General features: G+C 36.7%; 1 protein-coding gene across 2 annotated transcripts in view; it reads left to right on the plus strand.

The window, feature by feature from the left end:
* GRID2 (glutamate ionotropic receptor delta type subunit 2) overlaps positions 1–14,558 on the plus strand; it is a 1,495,815-nt gene that overhangs the window by 772,982 nt on the left and 708,275 nt on the right. The window lies entirely within an intron of this gene.

A 14,558-nucleotide genomic window follows, 5' to 3' on the forward strand; every position in this document is an offset into this window, starting at 1 on the left:
AATGAAATTTGGAAATTAAAATAAAAGTACCACTTACAATAGAATATAAAAGTATAAAATACTTAAGAATAAATTGACAAAGTGCAAGATCTGTACACTGAATACTACAAAATATTGCTTAAATAAATTATTTAAAAAGCTAAATAAATGAAGTTATGTATAATGCTTATGAATTGGAATACTCAGTATTGAGATGTCAAAGTTATCTTTTTTTTTTTTTTTTTTTTGAGATGGAGTCTCGCTCTTTGAGATGGAGTCTCGCTCTGTCACCCAGACTAAAGTGCAGTGGCGATCTCGGCTCACTGCAAGCTCCGCCTCCTGGGTTCACGCCATTCTCCTGCCTCAGCCTCCCAAGTAGCTGGGACTACAGGCACCCTCCACCACGCCCGGCTAATTTTTTGTATTTTTAGTAGAGACGGGGTTTCACCGTGTTAGCCAGGATGGTCTCGATCTGACCTAGTGATCAGCCCGCCTCAGCCTCCCAAAGTGCTGGGATTACAGGTGTGAGCAACTATCTCTTTTTATAAGCACATAGACTGCTGAAGAAATAGGGTAATTAAAATAGCATGGCGGTGGGAGAGTGTGTGGAATGGCAGGAAGATACAATAGCAAAGAATAGGAACTAGAGATGAGCATGAAAATGTAAATCAGTGTCAGGTCATAAAGAATTGTGCATGCCATGCTAAGAGTTTGATTTTCACTTGCAGAAGTTGTATGATGACATTGGAAGTTTTATGTTTTTAAATTTTTATTTTAAATTGGTTTTAGATTTTCAGAAAAATGCGACAATGGTAAAAAGAATTCCCTTATATTCTTTATACTTTTCATAATGTTAACATCTTATATAATGAAAGTGAAATTATCAAGAACAGTCATTGGACATTGATGCAGTATTATTAACTGAGCCACAGACCTTCTTCAAAATTCACCAACCTCTTTTTTTTTTTTTTTTTTTTTAAATGACAGAGTCTCTCTCTGTCACCCAGGCTGGAGTGCAATGGTGCAATCTCGGTTCACTGCAACCTCAGCCTCCCGGGTTCAAGCAATTCTCCTGCCTCAGCCTCCCAAGTAGCTGGGATTACAGGCAGGAGCTACCACTCCCGGCTAATTTTTGTAGTTTTAGTAGAGATGGGGTTTCACCATGTTGGTCAGGCTGGTCTCGAACTCCTGACCTCAAGTGATCCACCTGCTTTGGCCCAACCTCTTTATTAATGACTTTTCTGTTTCAGGATTTTTGCCTAAGATCCCATATTTCATTAAATTGTCATTCCTGCTTAGTCTCTTCTAGTATGTAGCAGTCCCTCAGTCTTTTATTGATGACCTTTAAAACATGGGAATGATATAATGTGATTCAAAAATAGATATGATTGCTTACAGTATAGATGATTGGAGAAAGTGCTGTAAAATCAAGCCAACTTAAAGACAGTTTTGGTAATTGAGTATGTGGTAATATCATTTGAATTAAGGAACTGGCAGTAGATATTTCAAAAAAGAATAGTTTTGAGAAACATTAGGAGTAAAATTAACATTATGTGATAACCAAGTTGAGATGGAGGAGCATGGGAAACAAAAGTGAAGAAATAATCGAAGATGACTTCTGAGATTGGGTTGTGATATTCTAGGTAGATAGCGGTAACTGAGAAAGCAATGTAAAACATTATTTTGTCATTCTCTATGTTTCTCTTACACAAACATAAACACACTGTTCCCCACATCTTTCTCAAGATTTTATTCTTACTTTTATGGGATATAATTTTCTGGAATATATTAAATATTCTGTCATTCATCCAGAAATAATCAGTTTCAAATCCAAGAAGTTTTATATTATAAGGAACAATAATTTTAATAAATAGAATTTCTATAAAATGATTAAAAAGTTTTAAAGACAAACATATAATATGATCTGATTATCATTCTTGCCACAATTATGTTTAATCCTCACTCTTTGCTTGTTATGATTATGATTATGTAGGTGAAGATTAAATTTTACCTATAATGACCAAATATGACATTCTGCACTCACCGAGTTTCCTAAAGTGCAATTGCTATATCTTCTATCAGCTGCCAATCACTTATTAAGTATAGGACAGATAAGGTGTTGTTTTTGATAAACTGATAATTTTATAAATCTGCAGGCTATTGGGAAAAGGCCTTTCTAAACACAGTGTTAAGCAAAACAGTCCTAAAAGACTGACAATTTCATTGTACATAATTTTAAAATTTCTGAAAACTACATAACTCATAAATAAATTTAAAATACAAGACTAAAGGCAGTTATATAAATGTAGATAAATAGTGGCTCTAAGGCATGTAAAGGTCTCCTTCATATTAATAACAAAAAGACAAACTCCATCATAGATCATATTTCTTGCCTCTCCCACCATTCTCACCTTGCACCACTCTCTACCATGCTCTCTGCACTCCAGCCACTTGGCTCCTCTTTCTGCCTTTCTGGTATTTCATTATCTCTGTGTCACAGGATCTTTGCACATTCTATTTCTTCTTTTGGAAACATTTTCTTTACTCTTTTTCATCAAGGTAACCTCCATCCACTTAATTAGTTCCTACTTACCCTTCAAATTGCAGCTGTATATTCACTTCTGTAGCAAAGCCTTCCCCAATCTCTAGTTTAGGAAAAATGTGTTTGGGCTATCATAGAATAACCTTCTCTTTTGGCCTGGAACCTACTCAGTACGTCATTATACATTCATATGAATATCTTCTGTCTCACCCATTATACTCTTGCCTATTTTGGGCCATCTTGCACCCTGAGTACCTGGTACGTGCCTGATATAGAAATACATTTTACATATATAATATACAGATATATATATGCACATATATATGTGTTCTTTGAAGAATTGTTACTAAAATAAAAAGATAAAAAGGTAGGGGATTGATCTGAATTTCCTTAAATCGGGAGCTATGAAATATATCATTGAAAAATTATAAAGTAAATATGCTAAATATAATTATATTAGTAAATATCTGTATATTTAGTAAATATACTAAATATAATTATATTTATATACTATATATACTAAATATAATTATATTTAGTATATTTACTAATTTTTGTAATTATATCATATAATTATATTTAGTATATTTACTAATTTTTGTCTTGTATTTTAAATTTTATATATAAATTTTATAAAACTTATGAAAATATATAAATTATATATAAATATACATAGTAAATATCAAAAAATATGTGTTCCAGCCTTGTCTCTACTACTTAATAGCAATGTAAAAATAAGCCCCAATTTAGTTTTGAAAAGGGGAATAGGAAAATATTCAATCTAGCTATGCTGATCAAATGATAAAATGTATGTGAAACCATTTTGTAAACTCCAAACAAAATAAAAATGAAGTAATATTTCATCACTATCATTTTTATTACATTAATGATGTTAGAATCACTTTAGGTCTGATTAAAAGTGTACTCAATACTTTCTAGGTTCTTCTCAGTACCATTTTGCAGCCTTGTTGAAATTTTCCTTTATATACACATGGAGCTGAAATTATTTGGAGCTGAAACTATAGAGAATCAATGTTTTAATACCAAACTAAAAATTTTTTAAAAAGAGAATACTATTAGGGATTCTTCTTTCTTTTCTTTTCTTTTTTCTTTTTGATATCTAGGAGGCTGAATTTTTCTGAATTTTGTAATAAGGGAGAGTTAAAAACCCTCCTAATTTTTCATATGGGCCTTTCTGTTTAAAAACAATGATTTATTTTGTAGTTCTTCATGGCCCAGACATTCTAATCTAAGTCAGGTTTGAACCCCAACTCTGCCATTTACTAGTGTTACGGATTCACTAGTGGTATGATAGACAATGCATTTAATGTCACTGAGTCAGAATTTTCTTACTTGAAATTTGGAATAATAATAGCTTTTCTGCACATGGATGTTATGAGATATAAATTGAAAAATAAGGTGACTTATAATATGTGCCAGGTTAAATGTTTAATTCTTCTCAGGTTTGGATCACTAATTATAATTAAAGGTTTACGTTGGCTTTAGATGAGTGAAAAAATAGTTGACTGAAAATTACTCAACTGAGTTCAGTTGATGGCTGGTAATCAACCATTTTAGCACTTTTATTTTGTAAGGAGGAATAAAATCTTAACAATTTTTAATTAAAATATTTTTTCTGTATTTTCATTTCCTAAGTAGATAATTATGATTAACTTGGACCTTGTAACACTATTTATATATAAAGACAAGCTTTATTTGGAAGAATTTGTTCCAGATGATTTTATTTCTGGCAAACTGCATTGATGATGTCCCAAATATAGACCATCTTCTAAATGTCACATCTCAGATGGTTGCTAAAAATCATATTTGCAAAGAATTCTAAATGTCTGGGTAAGCTGAAATTGTTTTGTGTTACTGTATTCCTAGAAGTATAAAAGCAAATGTCTGGAGCTTTTTGGTGGAAGATTTAAAAAGCAATCATAAATAGTATATTTGTGATTTGTTAATAAAATAAACAGAAAAAAGTAATTAGATTATATTTAGTCATCATAGAAAGAATACATAAGTAGTGAAGTTCCACTGCCCAGTTATGGTCATTGTTGAGTATGACTGAAGATTATTGAAAAAATGATAAAAAATCAACAAATATTAGATGTTCTGCAACAATTACTTGAAAGAGCATTGCAGTTACAATCCGCCAGGCTACTATTTCTCAGAAAGGGTTACACATCAGAACTATTCAGGTAACATTTCATAATGCAAATACATGACTACCACACTGGACTGAATAAACTAGAAACTCTAGGAGTAGACTTAGTCATCTCTCTATATATTTTTAATCTCCACTTTTGATTGTGATGCAGGGCAGATTTTGGAAAGACTGTGGTGGACAAACTGGGAGGTCTTTGAGGATAGAACCTGTCATATACATTCTCTGATTTCCAGAGAAGTTCCTGGGACATGGTTGAAAGTTGATTATTTATACTGATGAATAAGTATGTCTTAATCCCTTCTGTGCTGCTATAACAGAATACTTGAGACTGGGTAATTTATAATGAACAGAAACTTATTTTCTCACAGTTCAAGAAGCTGGGAAGTCAAGATCAATACAATGGCGTCTGGAGAAGGCCTTCTTGCTTGCTGTGTCATCTTATGGAGGAAGGGCAAAGAGAGGGAAAGAGAAAGCCAAGGGGAGGCCAAACTTGTCTTTTGATAAGGAGCCTGCTCTTGCAATAGTAGCATTAATTCATTCAGAAAGGTAGTGCCCCCATGACCCAAACACGTCGCATTAGGTTCCACCTCCCAACACCACCACATTGGGGATCGGGTTTTCAATACTTCAACTTTGGGGGACACATTCAAACCACAGCAGTGGATGAATGTAATGTGCTAAAGTCCTGATGTGTCTTAAAATCACCGGAGGAAGTTATATCAGGACAAATTGGTAAATATAAATAAGTCAGAAAAAAAAATCACAAAGAACATATATGTTCAAAAGGATGATGCTACCAAAAAATATTTCACTGAGTTCTCATTGAGTATTCAGTAAGAGCTAATAAATTTTTTAACTCTTTATGCGTTTTATTTTTAATCTTGTTTTACTTAGTAAGAAAACAAAGACTCAAAATATTTAGCTTAAGAAATGAAAACGATAGTGTACATGAATATATCTTAGCTTAAATGTATACATTTATAGAGCAGAATTAAATTCCATAACTGCAGAGTGACCACAAAGGGTAAAAGTGCTTCAATTGCTATTAAAAATAATAAAAATAATAGTTGTGCTTTTGGCAGTTAGTGCAGGCTCCAAACATCTTTGGTAGTGACAGAATCTCAAACAACTGGAGTCACAAAACCAGCAAGCTTTTCAATGTGATCTGTATGTATAGATGTTTGTGTATATTTGCAAATATAGTATAAATAAATCACAAGGCTTGAAATAATAATAAAGACCTATGCCATTGAGATGTCGTAGGTTTAGATTATTTTAATTTAAAATAGTTGATAAATACACGTTCTGATCTTTCAAATTCAGTTCTCATACTATATTGAATGAACTGACTATGCATTCTATGAAACTACAACTCATAATAATAGTCTTAATTGTCAAGACATGAAATTCTTGCAAAAGGTAGTCTGCTTTACTAAGCTTTGCTTCTGTTCTTACTGCAGCCTTTTATTTCCTGAAATCTCCCTTCAGCTGCCATGAGTTATCGTCTATTTTTTATACTAACCTTCATCTAGGGCCCTATAGATCCAGAGCAAATCAATTTCTATCTGCCATGCTTCAACCGACATCTTGTTTTGGTAAAATATGGCAAAATGGGCATCAAATACAGCCTTGAAGGGGAAATGGCAGGTTGCTGTGGAGGCCCTTTCTTATATGTGTACAACTGTGGTTTTGTTTTGAGTCATCCAGTCCCAATTCATTTTAGTTGTGTGAGCTCTTCCTTTTCTCTTCAGTGGGACTACCTCCTTTCAACAAACTTGACAATAAAACAATCTCAAATTGAGCTTTCACCTATTTAGAGCTTTATCTTTACTTTGCTATGCAAAATTTTAAGGATACAAATACAAGACTCTCCATTGTTTGCTTCTTGTGGTGAAAAGGATGATGGGGTTAGAGAGCTGTGTCATCTATTTTGTTTTTTAAGGGGGTCATTTGTGATTTCTTGACAATAAAGGGTTGGGCCCTATCAGAGGGATGCGCATTTATAACTTGCAGGCCACCACTCTCCCACTCTCTTTCTTTTTATTTATTTATTTATTTATTTATTATTATTTTTTTCTTTTTTCAAAGTACAGAGAAATCTCTTTTTTTTTTCTTTTTATTATTATTATTATTATTATTATTATTATACTTTAGGCTCTATGGTACATGTGCACAACGTGCAGGTAAGTTACATATGTATACATGTGCCATGCTGGTGCGCTGCACCCACCAACTCGTCATCTAGCATTAGGTATATCTCCCAATGCTATCCCTCCCCCCTCCCCCCACCCCACAACAGTCCCCGAAGTGTGATGTTGCCCTTCCTGTGTCCATGTGTTCTCATTGTTCAATTGCCACCTATGAGTGAGAATATGCGGTGTTTGGTTTTTAGTTCTTGCGATAGTTTACTGAGAGTAATGATTTCCAATTTCATCCATGTCCCTACAAAGGACGTGAACTCATCATTTTTTATGGCTGCATAGTATTCCATGGTGTATATGTGCCACATTTTCTTAATCCAGTCTATCATTGTTGGACATTTGGGTTGGTTCCAAGTCTTTGCTATTGTGAATAATGCCGCAATAAACATACGTGTGCATGTGTCCTTATAGCAGCATGATTTATAGTCCTTTGGGTATATACCCAGTAATGGGATGGCTGGGTCAAATGGAATTTCTAGTTCTAGATCCCTGAGGAATCACCACACTGACTTCCACAAGGGTTGAACTAGTTTACAGTCCCACCAACAGTGTAAAAGTGTTCCTATTTCTCCACATCCTCTCCAGCACCTGTTGTTTCCTGACTTTTTAATGATTGCCATTCTAACTGGTGTGAGATGGTATCTCATTGTGGTTTTGATTTGCATTTCTCTGATGGCCAGTGATGGTGAGCATTTTTTCATGTGTTTTTTGGCTGCATAAATGTCTTCTTTTGAGAAGTGTCTGTTCATGTCCTTCGCCCACTTTTTGATGGGGTTGTTTGTTTTTTTCTTGTAAATTTGTTGGAGTTCATTGTAGATTCTGGATATTAGCCCTTTGTCAGATGAGTAGGTTGCGAAAATTTTCTCCCATTTTGTAGGTTGCCTGTTCACTCTGATGGTAGTTTCCTTTGCTGTGCAGAAGCTCTTTAGTTTAATTAGACCCCATTTGTCAATTTTGGCTTTTGTTGCCATTGCTTTTGGTGTTTTAGACATGAAGTCCTTGCCCATGCCTATGTCCTGAATGGTATTGCCTAGGTTTTCTTCTAGGGTTTTTATGGTTTTAGGTCTAACGTTTAAGTCTTTAATCCATCGTGAATTGATTTTTGTATAAGGTGTAAGGAAGGGATCCAGTTTCAGCTTTCTCCATATGGCTAGCCAGTTTTCCCAGCACCATTTATTAAATAGGGAATCCTTTTCCCATTTCTTGTTTTTGTCAGGTTTGTCAAAGATCAGATAGTTGTAGATATGTGGCGTTATTTCTGACGGCTCTGTTCTGTTCCATTGATCTATATCTCTGTTTTGGTACCAGTACCATGCTGTTTTGGTTACTGTAGCCTTGTAGTATAGTTTGAAGTCAGGTAGCGTGATGCCTCCAGCTTTGTTCTTTTGGCTTAGGATTGACTTGGCGATGCGGGCTCTTTTTTGGTTCCATATGAACTTTAAAGTAGTTTTTTCCAATTCTGTGAAGAAAGTCATTGGTAACTTGATGGGGATGGCATTGAATCTGTAAATTACCTTGGGAAGGATGGCCATTTTCATGATATTGATTCTTCCTACCCATGAGCATGGAATGTTCTTCCATTTGTTTGTATCCTCTTTTATTTCCTTGAGCAGTGGTTTGTAGTTCTCCTTGAAGAGGTCCTTCACATCCCTTGTAAGTTGGATTCCTAGGTATTTTATTCTCTTTGAAGCAATTGTGAATGGGAGTTCACTCATGATTTGGCTCTCTGTTTGTCTGTTATTGATGTATAAGAATGCTTGTGATTTTTGTACATTGATTTTGTATCCTGAGACTCTGCTGAAGTTGCTTATCAGCTTAAGGAGATTTTGGGCTGAGACAATGGGGTTTTCTAGATATACTATCATGTCATCTGCAAACAGGGACAATTTGACTTCCTCTTTTCCTAATTGAATACCCTTGATTTCCTTCTCTTGCCTAATTGCCCTGGCCAGAACTTCCAACACTATGTTGAATAGAAGTGGTGAGAGAGGGCATCCCTGTCTTGTGCCAGTTTTCAAAGGGGATGCTTCCAGTTTTTGCCCATTCAGTATGATATTGGCTGTGGGTTTGTCATAAATAGCTCTTATTATTTTGATATACGACCCATCAATACCTAATTTATTGAGAGTTTTTAGCATGAAGGGTTGTTGAATTTTGTCAAAGGCCTTTTCTGCATCTATTGAGATAATCATGTAGTTTTTGACTTTGGTTCTGTTTATATGCTGGATTAAATTTATTGATTTGTGTATATTGAACCAGCCTTGCATCCCAGGGATGAAGCCCACTTGATCATGGTGGATAAGCTTTTTGATGTGCTGCTGGATTCTGTTTGCCAGTATTTTATTGAGGATTTTTGCATCAATGTTCATCAAGGATATTGGTCTAAAATTCTCTTTTTTTGTTGTGTCTCTGCCCGGCTTTGGTATCAGGATGATGCTGGCCTCATAAAATGAGTTAGGGAGGATTCCCTCTTTTTCTATTGATTGGAATAGTTTCAGAAGGAATGGTACCAGCTCCTCCTTGTACCTCTGGTAGAATTCGGCTGTGAACCCATCTGGTCCTGGACTTTTTTTGGTTGGTAAGCTATTGATTATTGCCACAATTTCAGCTCCTGTTATTGGTCTACTCAGAGATTCAACTTCTTCCTGGTTTAGTCTTGGGAGGGTGTATGTGTTGAGGAATTTATCCATTTCTTCTAGATTTTCTAGTTCATTTGCGTAGAGGTGTTTGTAATATTCTCTGATGGTAGTTTGTATTTCTGTGGGATCGGTGGTGATATCCCCTTTATCATTTTTTATTGCATCTATTTGATTCTTCTCTCTTTTTTTCTTTATTAATCTTGCTAGCGGTCTATCAATTTTGTTGATCCTTTCAAAAAACCAGCTCCTGGATTCATTTATTTTTTGAAGGGTTTTTTGTGTCTCTATTTCCTTCAGTTCTGCTCTGATTTTAGTTATTTCTTGCCTTCTGCTAGCTTTTGAATGTGTTTGCTCTTGCTTTTCTAGTTCTTTTAATTGTGATGTTAGGGTGTCAATTTTGGATCTTTCCTGCTTTCTCTTGTGGACATTTAGTGCTATAAATTTCCCTCTACACACTGCTTTGAATGCATCCCAGAGATTCTGGTATGTTGTGTCTCGGTTCTCGTTGGTTTCAAAGAACATCTTTATTTCTGCCTTCATTTCGTTATGTACCCAGTAGTCATTCAGGAGCAGTTTGTTCAGTTTCCACGTAGTTGAGTGGTTTTGAGTGAGATTCTTAATCCTGAGTTCTAGCTTGATTGCACTGTGATCTGAGAGATAGTTTGTTATAATTTCTGTTCTTTTACATTTATTGAGGAGAGCTTTACTTCCAAGTATATGGTCAATTTTGGAATAGGTGTGGTGTGGTGCTGAAAAAAATGTATATTCTGTTGATTTGGGGTGGAGAGTTCTGTAGATGTCTATTAGGTCCGCTTGGTGCAGAGCTGAGTTCAATTCCTGGGTATCCTTGTTGATTTTCTGTTTCGTTGATCTGTCTAATGTTGACAGTGGGGTGTTAAAGTCTCCCATGATTAATGTGTGGGAGTCTAAGTCTCTTTGTAGGTCACTCAGGACTTGCTTTATGAATCTGGGTGCTCCTGTATTGGGTGCATATATATTTAGGATAGTTAGCTCTTCTTGTTGAATTAATCCCTTTACCATTATGTAATGGCCTTCTTTGTCTCTTTTGATCTTTGTTGGTTTAAAGTCTGTTTTATCAGAGACTAGGATTGCAACCCCTGCCTTTTTTTGTTTTCCATTTGCTTGGTAGATCTTCCTCCATCCTTTTATTTTGAGCCTATGTGTGTCTCTGCACGTGAGATGGGTTTCCTGAATACAGCACACTGATGGGTCTTGAGTCTTTATCCAATTTGCCAGTCTGTGTCTTTTAATTGGAGCATTTAGTCCATTTACATTTAAAGTCAATATTGTTATGTGTGAATCTGATCCTGTCATTATGATGTTAGCTGGTTATTTTGCTCATTAGTTGATGCAGTCTCTTCCTAGTCTCGATGGTCTTTACATTTCGGTATGATTTTGCAGTGGCTGGTACCGGTTGTGCCTTTCCATGTTTAGCGCTTCCTTCAGGAGCTCTTTTAGGGCAGGCCTGGTGGTGACAAAATCTCTCAGCATTTGCTTGTCTGTAAAGTATTTTATTTCTCCTTCACTTATGAAGCTTAGTTTGGCAGGATATGAAATTCTGGGTTGAAAATTCTTTTCTTTAAGAATGTTGAATATTGGCCCCCACTCTCTTCTGCCTTGTAGGGTTTCTGCCGAGAGATCCGCTGTTAGTCTGATGGGCTTCCCTTTGAGGGTAACCCCACCTTTCTCTCTGGCTGCCCTTAACATTTTTTCCTTCATTTCAACTTTGGTGAATCTGACAATTATGTGTCTTGGAGTTGCTCTTCTCGAGGAGTATCTTTGTGGCGTTCTCTGTATTTCCTGAATCTGAATGTTGGCCTGCCTTGCTAGATTGGGGAAGTTCTCCTGGATAATATCCTGCAGAGTGTTTTCCAACTTGTTTCCATTCTCCCCGTCACTTTCAGGTACACCAATCAGACGTAGATTTGGTCTTTTCACATAGTCCCACATTTCTTGGAGGCTTTGCTTGTTTCTTTTTATTCTTTTTTCTCTAAACTTCCCTTCTCGCTTCATTTCATTCATTTGATCTTCCAGGGCTGATACCCTTTCTTCCATTTGATCGCATCGGCTCCTGAGGCTTCTGCATTCTTCACGTAGTTCTCGAGCCTTGGTTTTCAGCTCCATCAGCTCCTTTAAGCACTTCTCTGTATTGGTTATTCTAGTTATACATTCTTCTAAATTTTTTTCAAAGTTTTCAACTTCTTTGCTTTTGGTTTGAATATCCTCCCGTAGCTCGGAGTAATTTGATCATCTGAAGCCTTCTTCTCACAGCTCGTCAAAGTCATTCTCCGTCCAGCTTTGTTCCGTTGCTGGTGAGGAACTGCGTTCCTTTGGAGGAGGAGAGGTACTCTGCTTTTTAGAGTTTCCAGTTTTTCTGCTCTGTTTTTTCCCCATCTTTGTGGTTTTATCTACTTTTGGTCTTTGATGATGGTGATGTACAGATGGGTTTTTGGTGTGGATGTCCTTTCTGTTAGTTTTCCTTCTAACAGACAGGACCCTCAGCTGCAGGTCTGTGGGAGTACCTGGCCGGCCATGTGAGGTGTCAGTCTGCCCCTGCTGGGGGGTGCCTCCCAGTTAGGCTGCTCGGGGGTCAGGGGTCAGGGACCCACTTGAGGAGGCAGTCAGCCCGTTCTCAGATCTCCAGCTGCGTGCTGGGAGAACCACTGCTCTCCTCAAAGCTGTCAGACAGGGACATTTAAGTCTGCAGAGGTTACTGCTGTCTTTTTGTTTGTCTGTGCCCTGCCCCCAGAGGTGGAGCCTACAGAGGCAGGCAGGCCTCCTTGAGCTGTGGTGGGCTCCACCCAGTTCAAGCTTCCCGGCTGCTTTGTTTACCTAAGGGAGCCTGGGCAATGGCGGGCGCCCCTCCCCCAGCCTCGCTGCCGACTTGCTGTTTGATCTCAGACTGCTGTGCTAGCAATCAGCGAGACTCCGTGGGCGTAGGACCCTCTGAGCCAGGTGCGGGCTATACTCTCCTGGGGCACCGTTTCCTAAGCCCGTCGGAAAAGCACAGTATTCGGGTGGGAGTGGCCCGATTTTCCAGGTGCCATCTGTCACCCCTGGAAAGGGAACTCCCTGACCCCTTGCGCTTCCCGAGTGAGGCAATGCCTCGCCCCTGCTTCGGCTGGCGCACGGTGCACTCACCCACTGACCTGTGCCCACTGTCTGGCACTCCCTAGTGAGATGAACACGGTACCTCAGATGGAAATGCAGAAATCACCCGTCTTCTGCGTTGCTCGCGCTGGGAGCTGTAGACCGGAGCTGTTCCTATTCGGCCATCTTGGCTCCTCCCCTCCTCCCACTCTCTTTCTATGAGAAACCTGACAAAATAATTTTGGTACTTTTTCTTATTGAGTCTCAAACTCTCAAAATAGTGTTCCAGGATGCCAATTTACCAACAAGTCATCAAAAGCACAGCAGGTAAAGCCAATTTCCCATCCTTAGACTGCATGATCTCTAAATTATCTTTTAGGCCTGATGTTTTCTGGCTGCAATTTTTGATTATTCCGATTTTGATTTTATAGGAAAATTTCAGTTATTCTTGCTAATATGAATAGCACAATAGGTAATACCAAATAGTAATCCAAAAACAAAGGTTTTTTTAATACAAAATTAACTGGTTTTAGTATCGCTTAGTTTGTGTCCTTACTAATGGGGATTAGTAGGAAGTAACCATAGGTTGGAAGAAACAAGATTTTATGCTAAAGCAAATTTATCTACAAGCAAGATTAGTATATGACTTTTCATTTTGGAATATATCCTTCTAAATCTGATGATTAAAACAGATAATTTTCCTGTCATGTCACATGTGACAGAATATAATACTGAAAGTAAATTTTTCCCCAAATTTCAATGTTTATAACTGTATAAATTTTGTGGTAGAAGTATGTAAAATATTATATTTACTTAATTTCCTGTAATTAGTGTAATCTAAAGATTGACTCCAACTGTGTACCCCTTAAGGCACTTTCTTATTTTGATTTGAAATGCTACAAACCAAAATCTCTTCTAAAAAGTGACTTACTATTTGCTTATATAAATCATTAATGGTCATGTATACCAAAATAATGAAATAAAAATTTGGCTACTCTTTTTGCATTATTTCATTGAAATTATAAGTATAAACATATTATTTTCTATGAAAATTGAATTCATGAACATGACTAGAACATACGATTTTTGCTAAAATTAGACCTCACAATGTTATGGTCTAAGAAGCATCCATCCGGGCCAGGCACAGTGGCTCACTCCTGTAATCTCATCACTTTGGGAGGCCGAGGCAGGCAGATCACAACATCAGGAGTTTGAGACCAGCCTGACCAACATGGTGAAACTCTGTCTCTACTAAAAACACAAAAAAAAAATCAGCTGGGCTTGGTGGCGCAGGCCTGTAATCCCACCTACTGAGGAGGCTGAGGCAGGAGAATCACTTGAACCCAGGAGGTGGAGGTTGCTGTGAGCCAAGATCGCGTCACTGCACTCCAGCCGGGGCAACAGAGGGAGACTCCATCTCAAAAAAAAAAAAAAAAAGAAAAATCCGTCGTTGATGCTTTCACATTTATTGGAAATCAGTATAATCTCTTTCATGAGGCAATGCTTGAAAAATATGTCTCTAATAATTATTCATTTATTTTGCATGTATTGGTTGGCTTAGCTTTAATAAATTAATAATAATAAATTTATTTGATGATGATATGCTTATCATTAGTACAGCACTTTTAAGCTTGCAGTTTAAATCAGCCTTCATTAACTGGCCAGTTAATTATATACAAGAACTTACCATTAAGTTTTCCTTTAAGTTTTTAAAGAACTATGTAAAACAATCTATAATAAATTTTGAATCTTAAGAATGTTATACCTAGAATGCCTAAAATCTAAAATAAGGCTGAACCAGTTATAACAAATGAGCTTCTAAAATGAAAATAATTTTTTCATTGATTTCTTCTGTACTGATTTTTGAATTAATTTTAATTTTTTATCTTCAAAGATTGCCATTACGAAATATT

Source organism: Pongo abelii, chromosome 3 (assembly GCF_028885655.2).
Source record: "Pongo abelii isolate AG06213 chromosome 3, NHGRI_mPonAbe1-v2.0_pri, whole genome shotgun sequence".
Taxonomy (NCBI): Eukaryota; Metazoa; Chordata; class Mammalia; order Primates; family Hominidae; genus Pongo; species Pongo abelii.